A 13,747-nucleotide genomic window follows, 5' to 3' on the forward strand; every position below is an offset into this window, starting at 1 on the left:
ACATTCACATTCTGATGCATTTAACTCATTGGAAACTACTATGAAGTGGTTAGAGAACCAGCCCGAGTCTAATTCGGCGTAGTTGCTAGTGCTGAAAAGAATCAGTTATTTGGCAGCAAAGAAAAGGCAGTCACAGTAGTTCAAAAAAAGATCTCAGATTATATTCATGTAACAAATTAAACTTATTACATGTGTATCTATGGGGGATAAAGGGGTAGAATGCGAAAACATGGAGTTGATTCCAGTTTACTCCACTTAGCCTCTTCTACTCAAATCCGACTCTCACCTTCACGTTGGTGTCCCCTGTTAACCGAGCAACCCAATCTGGAGATCCGGTATCCAACCCGGGTGGAAAGTTGGGTCGGGAACTGACGAGAGCGGGTGAAATGGCCCTCCGAAAAGGGGGTTTGGCGTTGGGTTAACTACCCAACCCAGGAAAAATCCATGGTTACGAAATCGAAAGTTAAAGATGCCGGACGGAAATCTCAACGACGACCAATGCAACGAAATAAGGACAATGATCTTAAAATATTTACCTGGAACGTTCGCACACTCAACGAACCTGGAAATATCCGCAAACTATGCGACATATTAGCACAATATAACGCCGATATTACTGCAATACAAGAAGTACGATGGACAGGGCATGGCATAATCCAAAAAACAAACTACAACATGTACTATAGCTGCCATAGAACTAGACATGAATTTGGGACAGCCTTTGTCGCGGAGTGAGGCTGGATGTGTCCATTTTGTCAGTTTGACCCTCTTCCGACTTAGTAAGATCCTTGTCGTTGGACCTGAGAACATTTCGAGTGTCCATGATTCGTATTCGAACAAGTAAGACAAGAATTTCTTATATCTCGTGTGTACAGAGCGTTTCTGACACGAAAAAAATAATATACAGGTGAGTGTTTGATCCCGTAGGGAAATATCACAGACCTGGAGTTGCTGTGAGCTCGGGTGTCTGATCCACGGAGTGGAAATATCACCTGAGTTGCAGAGAAAGTCCACAGAAAGCAATAAACAGCTCGGATGCGTGACTTGCTGCGGCAAGAATACCACTGGAGCGTGTTTATATAATGGTAAGCAATGACAATCAAGAAAAGTATTGTGTGATTCCTTAACTTACGGAAGGAATACCTGGCACAGAAATATATATCGTAAATATAAAATGAAAGGTTAAATTTTATACTGTTTGATCTATTATATTAAAAATGAACAATGCCTGAAAAAGAAGCTGGGCAGGGCATATAGGAGGAGTTTTGGTTAGTTCTGATAAGAACAAGTCAAAACGATTTCTTACATTCAGAAACACGGACCCTAAAAGAGAACAGCATGGAAATATGAAAAGATAAATGCGAGAATAAGTGGAGGTGGTTCCTTAACTTACGGAAGGAAAGACACCTGACCGTATTCTCGAAATCAAACAGTAGATCAAACAGTAGAAGGTATAAATGTGAAAATAGGCCAAGAGGTTCCTTAACTTACGGAAGGAAGAACACCTGGGCCGTATTTTCGAAATAGAATTAAACCACAAAGAATGCACAGGTAAAATGGGAAAAATAGCTCTAAGTGTTTGACCTACGGGAGGAATATCACTGGACACTATTTTTCAGCAAGTAAAAAAAATATAAAGTATCGCAACTATAAAATGGCAAATAAATGGGGTATGTTTCTAGCGCGTGGTCTGGCAAGCAGAGATTCCGCTGGAAACAGTACACAAAAATATACAAGTAAATATTATAGGTCTGTTCCTTTGTTTTTTAGTGTTACACTTTTGAGTGTAAGTGTACGAAATTCTATGGACATTTGAGTGTAAAATGACAGCGGATGTGACAGCGGCTCATGACAGCGGACAGTATTAAACGAAAATTATCGGTGTGCCAATCAAGCAAAGGGACAAGGAACTTCCGAATATGGCCTAACTGGGGGCACATAACATAACATAACCTAATCCTAATATTTACATTTGTAAAGAATATCCTGTTTGTTTTTATTGTCGATTGTGCAGCGAAATTGTGTGCAGCAAATCAAATATAAAGTAGTTTATCGCCTACAGAACTGAATTAGTCCATAGCAGTTATCAGTTTTTCTTTCTTGGGAAGCTTATACATGTAACTTGTATTGTTGTAAATTGTGGGAGTAGGGCAGACAGGGAAAAGTCTTATTTTGTACTGTTCCCAAGGCTCCCCATGCAATACATTTAAATGAATTATCCAAACAAAGCCGGGGACAATGGATAAAAGCCACAAGAAGAACAGATATAAGGGAACTAAAATTAAAATATGAAAAGTAAACATTTTATAAGTGGTAAGTTTAATGTAATTCAATTAATAAGGATTTTAAATGTCTACAATAATAATAAAGATGTGATAATTCAAGCTTAATTATTAGGAAAGCCAGCCATGTTTCACTTCCATGAAGCAGAGAAGGGAGGTATATAATATACTGTCCCTTTTGTCTTCTCACTAATTTCTCTTTTGCTAATGAAACCTGTAGTGAGGGAGTGATATAATCGTGATGTTTTAGCAATTCTGTTGTTCATTTTTTTTTGCATTTTTTGTCTATTATAGTTTATAAATATTCAAAATCATTCATATGTTCTACTAAATTTCCGTCTAGGTTTATATGGATTTCTCTCAGTGTCTTGGAAATAAGTAAAGTTTTAGTCTTTGCTAATTTTATTTTCATTCCTTTGTCTGCAAGTTCTCTCATCTATAAATTTAGGTTGCTTTGTAAAGATTTCTCTGAACTTGGTATCAATGCAATGTCATCTGCAGATACACATTTACTCAGAGTTATACTTTTTAATCAATGGTAACCTAAATCTAATTTTCGGGACTCTACTGCATTTTTTTTATTGGTTCATTCATATATATAATATAATGAATAGCAGTGAGCTTAAAACTCCACCTTGCCTTACTCCTTGTGTATTAGCAAATTTGTTTGATTCACAGTTTAATGCTCGCACAATGTTCCAGTACATAAATTTTACTTGCATCAATTAGTTCTCCTCCAACATCGAACAGTTCAAGCCCTTTCCAAATGTGATGTCCAGGTACCTTGTCAAAGGCTTTTTCCATTGTCTTATAGTAAAGATATGATCTTGGACACTGTGCCCGGTCAGAAACCTTTTTGTGCATCGTCTAGTTGATGTTCCACTTTCTTTCTCAGTCTCATCTCCAGTGTTCATTCATAAATCTTAGCCAGTACACTTAGCATGAAAATACCTCGATAATTTGAACATTACTTTTTTACCTCCCTTCTTTACCAGAAGAGCCATTACTGCTGTTGCCCAATCTTCTGGGATGCGTTTCTGTTTCCAAATTGTTATCAGTAATTTGTGTAAGTAGTGTAATGCAGATTCCCCCATATATTTCAACAATCGTGTTTTGATATTATCTATTCCTGCCACTACCATTTTTTATTTTTGCAATGGCTTCCGTTAATTCTTCCATTGTTATTTCATTACTCAACTCTTTGGAATATTTACTCCATCTATTAACTATATCTTGTGGTTGGGTAAGTGTTTCTCCATTTTATTTTTTTTTATTTGCACGACAGTACTACCTGATTTACCTCTCATTTTTTCAGACCTTAATAGAACAATTTTTGGTTTGTCCTACTACTGTCTTGCTCCATCTTTTCTCCAAATCTCTCCCACTGTTCCAATTTAGCTTTTTTAACTTTTTCTTTCACAAGCTTCCTTGCTTATTAACTGTTATTTTCTAGATAAGCTCTCCATGGTACTTTCTTTTCTTTCACAGCTATTTTTATCTCTTCGCTCCACCAACTAGTCCTTTTTTTTTGACTACTTTTATTCAATAAAAATATTAAAATACTCTTGTGATAGTGAAGAGACAGTTTATGTTTCCTTTCGATCCAGAGGCGATACACAATCTCCAGACAGTTGTTTCTGCCTTACGGCGTCCCCAGTGGAGCTGCCTGCACACCTATGAATCAAAACGAAATCAAATTGTCTATTTAAGTGGAATTTGAAAAATAGTTATCTACTATTAGGATGCTTCAGCGATATCTCTTAAAGAAAAGAGAAAAGTCCCAGATACAAAATTCACTATTAAAATAGTAAATAATTATTTAAATCTGAAACTTTTCTTATTGGAACCCCTTTCTGGTACATCCTTAATCTCTTTTTGACTTTTACAATTTCGGACTTTGAATTATCTTTCTGATCTTTTTTCTAGATTAATGAAAGCAGAATGTAACTGTATACTGCAGAGTCCTTTTCCCTTTCTTTATTCATCATCTCTTATCTTATAAATTGTAAAAGTCAGAGATTAAGGATGTTACCAGAAAGAAGTTCCAATAAGAAAAGTGTCAGATATAAATAATTATTTACTATTTTTATTTTAATAGTGAATTTTATATCTGGGACTTTTCTTTATTCTTGTGATACTTTCCACATTTTTATGATTTTTTTATGGTACACAATGTAGAATTTTTATTTATGTCTTTGTTTTAGGAACAACCACCAGATATTTAAAAGGTATAAAAAGAAGAAACTGCTGGAATTTCAAAACAAATGTGTTTGACTAGTAAAGATTTGGATAAATAACAGGAGTTATTTCATGTTAATTCTTATTAATTATACACTTAAATATGTTTTTAGTCTCAGGAAGATTTTATATTTGATTATTTTTGAATAAACATTATTATTATTATTACCTTAATTTCCATTAAATAAATTAACTGTAATCAATAAAGTAATCGTTTAATTGTTAATAAATTATCAAGTATGATTCCCAAATATTTTATTTGTTTGACACCTTCTATGGGCTGATTGTGAGATTATAGTTAAGGTACCAAGGGTATTATAAGGATAATAACACTTGAGGTCAATGGTGTATATACCGAGGGCCTTTGGCCTGAGGGATATAAGTTGACTGAAAGCGATATTATCGTTAATACCCGTGGTGCCTTCAACATTTAATGTCCGACTAAATTATTTTTTATAGGCAAAAAGTTGAAGGAATTTTGAATTAATTAGTTTTCAAATAAGTACATTTACCAGCAATAGTCGTAACGTAATTGTGGTAACCATAGTTTTACTTGGGTTGTTATTTGTCAACTTGACAGTATTTAACTAGTTATTTAAATTTAATACCCTAGGGCGTAATTTTTCAAAATAATGCCCTAGAGCCTAGGGCATTATATCATACTTAACTGACTTCGAAATCATGTCATTATTTATCAAACTGACTTCAAAATCATGTCATTATTTGTCAAATAATATACCAGTCGGACATTAATATTATTACAGTAGAACCTCGATTATCTGTCAGGGCACCGGACCAAGGGTATGACGGATAATCGCAAAGACGGTTAACAGAACATTAAAAAAAAAATAAAAATTCATAGTACAACTCTCAAATTTCATTTGTATGGTTTGTTTGACAATATAAGAGGGAGGGTTCATACAATCGAATCAATTTAAAATATTCTGAAATTTGTGTTTGTTTTACTGCTGCTTCATATTTTGCGACGGCTGAATTTCTTAATCGGCATAAGGCATAAGATCATGCAATCTACTTTATTGGCTTCTTCTTGTTGAGAATACCACTCGATGAATTATTGCATATGCGATGCAGCTTCTCTAGATTATTTACGCAAATCTTTGTCAGTTACAATAGGTTCATCAATATAGCTACAGTCAAGCTTCCTTGTGTCCAAGCATCAATATAGCTACTGTGTCAGCTTCCGAATAGGTTTGGTCCGCCTTTGTTGCCATTTCAATGAGTTCTTTATCTGTCAGCAATGGATAGCCGTTTGTGTCCTCATCACAAATCAAATTACCTTTTTTTTTATTTTTTTGCATTTAAATGATTGCTAATGTATAACTCAATACAACGTCTGTATGTACCCTGACGGTTAACAGAGGTGATGGTTAATGGAGAGACGGATAATCAAGGTTCCACTGTACATGATTTCAAAGTAAGTTATATTATAATGCCCTAGGGCGTTATTTTTCAATATTTATTTTGAAAAATAATGCCCTAGCTAGGGTATTAAATTCAAATAACTAGTTAAATACTGTCGAGTTGACACAATTACGTTACAACTGTTGCTGGTAAATGTACTTATTTAAAAACTAATTAATTCAAAATTCCTTAAATTTTCTTGCCTATAAAGAATAATTTAGTCAGACATTAAATGTTGAAGGCACCACGGGTATTAAAGATAATATCGCTTTCAGTGAATGTTTATCCCTTTAGACCCTTTTAACCCTTAAGATTGCTATCTAAAAAAAATACCAAGAAACTTTACAGAATCAACGATACTGATCTGGCTGTTATTAACACATTCACAGACACACTTTAGATGTAGACACATCTTATGGAGTAAGTGGCTTCATATGCAGTTGTGTCTGTGAATGTGTTAAGAGGTAAAGATTGACGAGCTCCTGTATAGGATAATGCTACTGTTTTATGTTAAAAAAAGGTAAATTAGAATCGGACCAGGTTTTTATCGTGAGTAGATCAGAAGGTATAGTAGCAATATTTGAGTTGCTCCAAGTAATACTGGTATCATCAGCAAAAAGAAAATTTCTTCCATTAATTTTTAAACTAGGGATGTCATTAATAAACGTAAGGAAAAGTAGAGGACCTGATACTGAACCTTGTGGTTTGTAGAGGACCCCACATACAATATTTTGGAGACTAAAGTCTGTATTATTTGCTCTAACCAGTTGTTTCCAACTATCCAAGTAAGATTGAAACCAATTCAAAGAAATTCTTCGAATTCCATATAAATTTAGTTATTTTTATCAAAATTTCATGATTTACACAATCAAAAGCTTTGGCATAGTCACAAAAAACAGTGGCAGTGTGAAGATTATTGCTCAGTGCTTGATAAACCTCATGTAGTACAGAAAACATGGCATCAGCAGTACATTTATTCTTTAAAAAGCCGAACTTTTGTAATAAAATGTTGTTTTCAACAAGAAAGGACATAAGTCATGCTTTTATGAGTCTCTCAATAATTTTGGAGTACCGGTAGTAATGCAATAGGTATATACTTGCAGGAATTAGATTTTTCACCATCCTTATGAAGAGGAATAATGATAGCTGTCTTTAGGTACTCTGGAAATTTACCTTTCTCAAAAGAATCCTTAATTGGCGAGATGAGGACACAAGGATCTACAGATCGAGCGAGTCTCGTAAATTGCACGGCTTCGAGCCACGCTTCACACAACCATATTTGCGTACTTGTGTTTTGGGTTGTGTGGTCGTGCTCTGGTCGATTGGAGTTATATTTACCAAATTTAAATATAATCGTTTCTACTGATTCATAATATGTATACTATAATATAATATATTGAAGTTTTTAAATATTGCTAATATTATTAAAGTTTTTAACATTGTATTTTAATATACTTTGTTTTATTAATAATAATATTACCTAAGTATTGCACCTTGTTCAAAAAAAGTTCAAGATAAATACCGCGGTTTTTTCATATGAAAATGCAAAGAAAAAATATACAATTTGCAGAGTATGTAAATGCTTGATTTTTGATAAAACAATACAAATTGTATGTAGGTAGGTAGAGTAGCAAAGCATTGAGTAGTTATAGCAAAAGTAGCTACGCCATCTGAGACATAATAAGGATGAAATTAGTTTTATATTTTCTTTTCTCATGGAGCATGCATGATGGAGAGTTTTTTAAAATATGTAACAAAGCATGTTGTTTTGTTATCTATGTTGCAAATATGTTGTTTTTTTTTCAAATTACAAAATATGTTGTTTTCAATACAAGTACCTAATTGTTGTTATTATTTACTGAGCATTTAGAATTTTGACTAACGCTCGATTTCATAATAAAGTTAAAGTGTGTGTTACCTTAAAAAAAGCAATTGTTACAGTTAAAGAAAACTTTAAATTTAAAGTCCACTTTAACTTTATTAATATAAAATCGAGCGTAAGAAATTTTATAAACTTTGGAAAATAGCATTTCAAAAAAAGTACTGTAAGTATGCTGTATTTTTAATTTTTTCTCAAAAAATAAAACAAAACTCATTTTAAAACATATATTAAATTATAAACACAACACTAAATAAATAATTTTTCTCAACGGTTAAAAACCACACTTAAAAGTTTTAGAAATTCACACCCCAGAATCAAGTTACTCAAATTTTCAAACACCTCACCTGACACAGTGTCTCAAGTACAATTGCACGAAGCTGTTGATGTTATATTTTTACTCACATTAACAAAGTATTCATTTAGATTTCCAGGGTCTGAAAGGAAAAATGTTTAAGCTGGGTGAATTTTATTTCGAAGATCGTTTATTATGGACTAAGTTTCTTTTGCAACACTTTTAGAGCTTCTCAGACAATTTTGATAGTACGATTTTTTAGCTGACTTTATAAGTTTTAAATAGGTTTTCCTATACTTGCTGATATATGCAGTGACAGAGCCATTGGAAAGTAAATTTCTTGATGTAGAGTAGTGAACGCATATTCATGGCTGATATGCGGATACCGGATACCTTTAGTAGTCCAGGGCCCAGGATTTGCGATGTTTTGGCTTAATTGTAATTAAAGGAAATGCTTTGTTGAACTTAAAAGCATATTAAAGCACATAAAAGCATATTAAAAAAATCACTGAAAAGTGATAATTTTAAAATTACAGGAAAGTGCCACTCGGAGGTTAAGCAAAATTAAATTAAAACTTGTAGCTACTTTAGTTTTTTCAATTTATAAATCTAGTTTAAATTAAACTAAAAAGAAATATATCTTTTTTGTAAACAAACACATTTAACGGCTAAACAGCTGGCTCCGGTTGGATGATACTGCGCAGGACGAGTGTAATATCCACCACCGTCTCGGAGGTAGGTGTAGAAAAGTGTTACACTTTTTTTCCTACAGCATTTCAAAGAAACGAGTTGTACGCGTTCTACGACAGAAGTTGAGTGTATCGTGAAAAAAAGTGTAAACACTAGAAAAACAAAGAAACAAGAAAGTGTAACACTTTTACACTTTTCTTACACTTTTCAAGAACTAGTGTTACACTTAAAACAAAGGAACAGACCTTATATATCAAGAAATATCAAATATTCAAATAAATGGCAGAGTTTCGTTTCTCTGCAATATACACAAATAGCAATAGGTAAAAGAAATAAAAGTCAGATTCTAGGTGGGTAAACAAGTACCGAACCTAGGAGTCTTCGATTACGAGGTACAGCTCGAACTGATTTTTGATGGAAAATCCACCTCCTTTTATATCCATATTTTCCTTTGTTCTAAGGATTATGACGTAGGAGAGTGGATTTTCCAAGTGGTTGGACCAATCGCGTTTCGAACAATTTGTGTGACATGTTCTCTCTACGCTGATTGGTCCGCAACTGAAGCTCGTCCGATCTCATCCCCCCCCCCCTTCGAAGACCCTAGGTGTGGTAAAAAGGTTATATTAACTGTGATAAATATATTTTTTACAAAGTTTATATTTTGAATTTGTTTTAGTCTTCTTGTTTCAATTCTTCGAACCAGTTCATTCTGCCATATCAGTACTATTAATTTATGGATTGCTGCAAATGATCACCATCTTTTTTATACAGTTCAGAACAGATTCACGGCTTTATTGTCTTTGAGTTTTAGGATGGCATTTGATACTTCTTCTCTTGTTGGGTCTTCACTCACTGTGTAGTTGATGATGTAGATTTTGTTGATTTTCTATGTTGTAACCTTCTTCAATATCGTTTATATTTATATATTCGCGAAATATTGTGTCCATCTATTAAGAACTGAGTTTTTGTTATGTAGAATTTCACCGTTAGTGTCTCTACACATTTTTACATTGAAACAACTTCTTTTACATTTACGTTGAAACATCTTCAGATTGAATACTGGAGTCTGGAGTCCATTTATGGCAGATGCAGATATAACTGTCATCTGGGGGTGACTGGATGACATAACCAGCCAAATTCTCCAAACCATCATACTCGAGGTCACTAATGTTTTTTTCATTCTGACTCTTATTGAAAACTTGAAAATCCACAACTGTTTCGTTGTTAGAATCCAGCCTTTGGATCAATTGCTCAGAAATTGGTAAATCTGGGGTGTCGTCTGTTTAAACTGAGCTGGGGTACAACTGAAAGTGCATATTTCAGAGGTATTTAAAAATAAATAATAGAAAAATGTTTAACCATCTTTTTGAATAAATAAATAACATAAACCTGTAAACCTATAATTATACACAAAAAAAAAAAGAAATAAATAAATAAAGGCTCAAAAATTGATGAACTTTTCATATCATGTTCTTTTTATTTATATTAATTTTTTTTTTTTTTTTTATTAGAAAAATATGTCGCATCCACCAAAAGGTTATTAGCGACGGAACAAAATATAAATAACAAAATTAAACAATTACAGATTGTACAAAATGTTTCTGGATCTGAGATAATTAACTATATTATTGTCACAGGAACAGTTTTGACCTAGAGCCTGTGGTAGAGCGTTTGGGATCTTGTAGCGCTGTCTTTCTTGGTCATATTTACTACATATTGTTAAAAAGTGTTCGACTGTTAATCGGACGTTACACTGATCACATATAGGTGGATTTTTCTTTGTGAATAGGTAAGAGTGCGTTAATCTTATATGACCTAGACGTAAACAAACGCGTAACCACAATTTGTTCCCGTCTATTGCGTGACGACGGGAGCCACTGAGACACATTATTTTTAATTTTATTTAGCTTGGAATTAGTTTGAAACCACTCATTTCGCCACAAAAACAACACTTTATTTTTAAAATAAGATTTTAAGTCACTGGAAACACACTTGTCTATCGGCTCTGAAAAATCACTTAAAATTGCCTCTCGTGCGGTCCTGTCACCTTCTTAATTTCCTATTATTCCGACGTGTGAGGGAACCCATAAAAATTGGACGCTTCTTCCATGTTCATGAGCGTGGGAAAGCTGGTATTGTAGCAACTTTTCAAAAGGATGTTTCGGAAAAATATGTATTAATGAGTTTAGAGAGCTAAGGGAATCTGTTATGATCAGGGCTTTTCTGAGTGTAAACTCGTTAAGAAGTTTCACAGCGCGGTATATGGCGTAGAGTTCAGCTGAATATGTGTTACATGCTGGGGGTAAACAAGTGAAATGTTTTGAATTGTACAACTGATTGGTCTTTAAGTTTGTCTCCTGTAGACAAATAATATCTGGAGAATATTCAGATAAAAGAAGCTGTAGCATAGGGAGACGATGGAAAAATCTATTAATGTTCCATTGAAGTATCGCGTTGAATGTTGTTAACAGATTCGGAGTTAGATGATACTGAACAATTGTCTACAGAAGAGTCACTGTCTAAGTCAGAAATCTCATTCCCTAAATAGTTGTGTAGTTTCTTTTGAAGTTTTGTAAACTTTGTTTTTGTAGATCTATCATTTGCATATTGATAGCTGCTTTGTAAAAGATAGAGTAAACCAGCCATATCAGTTGTAAATGTTTTAACGACGCTAATAGTGTCGGGGGAGCCTTGGACATTATCAATAAGTAAAGACAATTGGTGGTAATTTAAAACGAATGGTGGGGTATGATTATCAATAAAATTTTCAAGAGTTACCCGTGTAGATGGGACTTTAGATGAGCGCGGTCTTTTTGGTTTAGATGATTTGGGTTTTGCAAACAGATTTTGTGATGAAATTGCTGAGTCTGAAGGAGGCGTATCGATCTCACCAATACTGCGTTTTATGGAAGAACTTGCGTTTTCGCAAGTGCTATTAGAGTTTTCACTTAGATGCTGTGGCTTTATTACATTTGGAGATACTGGAGCAAACTCATTGGTAGTGGCAGAAGTCGAGCTTGAGGTTTTATTTGTAAGATTGGTTGAAATGGCTGTTTCAGAAAATTGTGGTGATGTATCAGTTTTATTAGAGTTTTCTGCAGTTGTATCTAATGGAAAAGGTGCTGATAGATTGGAGGGTCTTGCCTCCGAAGTTTGTGAAAACGGTATTGCCGCTGAATGAGGTTGATTGAAAGTGTTGCTATGAGTAGGAGATAATTAATTAGTAATTTCTTGGTCGTGAAGATTTGTAGGTGTAGGTGATATGCTCGGATTTGATAATGGATAACTTGATGACTGCTGAGTGTTTGGTACCTTGTGTAATATACTTGTTGGATCTGTTGGATTTGGTACTTTATTGTTTGACTCAATATGAGTTGATTCCGTTACTGAACTGTTATTGCATTGGGATGATATGTGTCCTGTATTTTTGCAAATAAAGCAGGTGAGTGTACCTTGTGACAAAAATATGCGGTGAGGTGTTTGGTCAAAATTTATTAGAATAGAATCTGGAATTGCTGATGTTATAGGGCTTACATAAACTTGCCTCCGAAAACTCAGTATGTGACTATATTCGGGAAGAGTGGAGCTAATTTTCAGAAATGTTATTGGGGAAATAAGCTTTAAACCGATATTCTGTAATTCTTCAACTAATACTTGATGAGGAATTGACGGGCATACACCAGACAAGACTAGTCTTTCTGCTGGAGAGACAAGTCTCCGTGCTGTTACAACTTCGCTGAGTACTTTTATAGAGCCATGTTGTGTAATGAAATTATCTACTACGGTTTTGTTTGCTAAATACATGCAGATTCTATTATGAGATAATCTAGATGAAAATATAATATTTTTTGGGTTGATGATTGTGCCCAAAGGAATTAAATAATCCTGCAGTTTAGCATTATCGATACAACTAAATACAATTGCTTGGGTCTTACTCGGAAAAGACTGTGAAGCGGCTGAAGCATAACTGTTTGTGATATTTGAACGTTGATTTACTGGACTGGTTAGATCGGAAGGTGTGTTTACATTGTGTGAAGACATTTTAAGCTGCGGTGGCGAAAGCTTAAGTCCGACTCTGGTAAATGACAAACCAACCGCATGCTAGCTAACCTCACAAAATGATTGTACGTTAATGTATTTTTCTTATTTGACGTTTTCTTTTCACAATAATAAACTAATAATTACGTATAGATGACTTACGTAGTAGTATCTAGTAGATAAACACTTTAGTTTTAAAAAACTATTTAATAATACCACTTGTTTTTAGTAAAAACTAGGAGTACAATATCACTACAACTTTACCATAACTTGCCTATATTAATTTGTATTTTACCTACATGTAAAATTTTACTTCTTAATAATAATTATTGTTATATCCAACACAATATAATAATTGTTATGTTGTATATCCAACACAACTACACTAAATTGGCCCATGCACAACTTAATTGTTTTAATGGGTTCTATGGTTTGTTTGCGTTGAATACATAACTACATACCTAAAACAGATCTATAGATATTGTATTGCATCACAATAATTATATATATATTTTTATATGTGTATATTTTTCAAGTAAATAAACGTTATCCAGATTTAGCCATACGGCTCACACTCCCTCTAAGGGGAAAATTGACTCATCCCAGATACCTACGGTATCAAAAGGATTGAGCTCTGGTGGGACTCTTGAAAAAGTAAACGAATACAAATACTTGGGAACCCTTATCAATGAAACAGGTGACCAAAATCACGAGATAAAAAGACGTATTGAAATTGCCAGGTCTACTTTTATAAAAATGAAAAAATTATTTTGTAATCGTGATATTAGTATTCATCTACGAACTAGAATGTTAAAATGCTATGTATTCAGTACTTTGCTCTACGGTGTTGAGTCATGGACTCTTAAACAGAGGAATATTAAAAATCTTGAAAACTTTGAGATG

At 33.7% G+C, this 13,747-nt stretch overlaps 1 long non-coding RNA gene across 1 annotated transcript; it reads left to right on the forward strand.

Annotated features, from left to right (window-relative positions):
* The first annotated feature begins 728 nt into the window (after positions 1-728).
* Positions 729-4,763, forward strand: LOC126892701 (uncharacterized). The gene is made up of 2 exons (XR_007700975.1): positions 729-2,313; positions 4,487-4,763. It is a non-coding gene; the product is annotated as an uncharacterized LOC126892701 (long non-coding RNA).
* Positions 4,764-13,747: the final 8,984 nt, after the last annotated feature.

This window comes from Diabrotica virgifera, chromosome 9, assembly GCF_917563875.1.
Source record: "Diabrotica virgifera virgifera chromosome 9, PGI_DIABVI_V3a".
In the NCBI taxonomy this organism is placed as follows: domain Eukaryota; kingdom Metazoa; phylum Arthropoda; class Insecta; order Coleoptera; family Chrysomelidae; genus Diabrotica; species Diabrotica virgifera.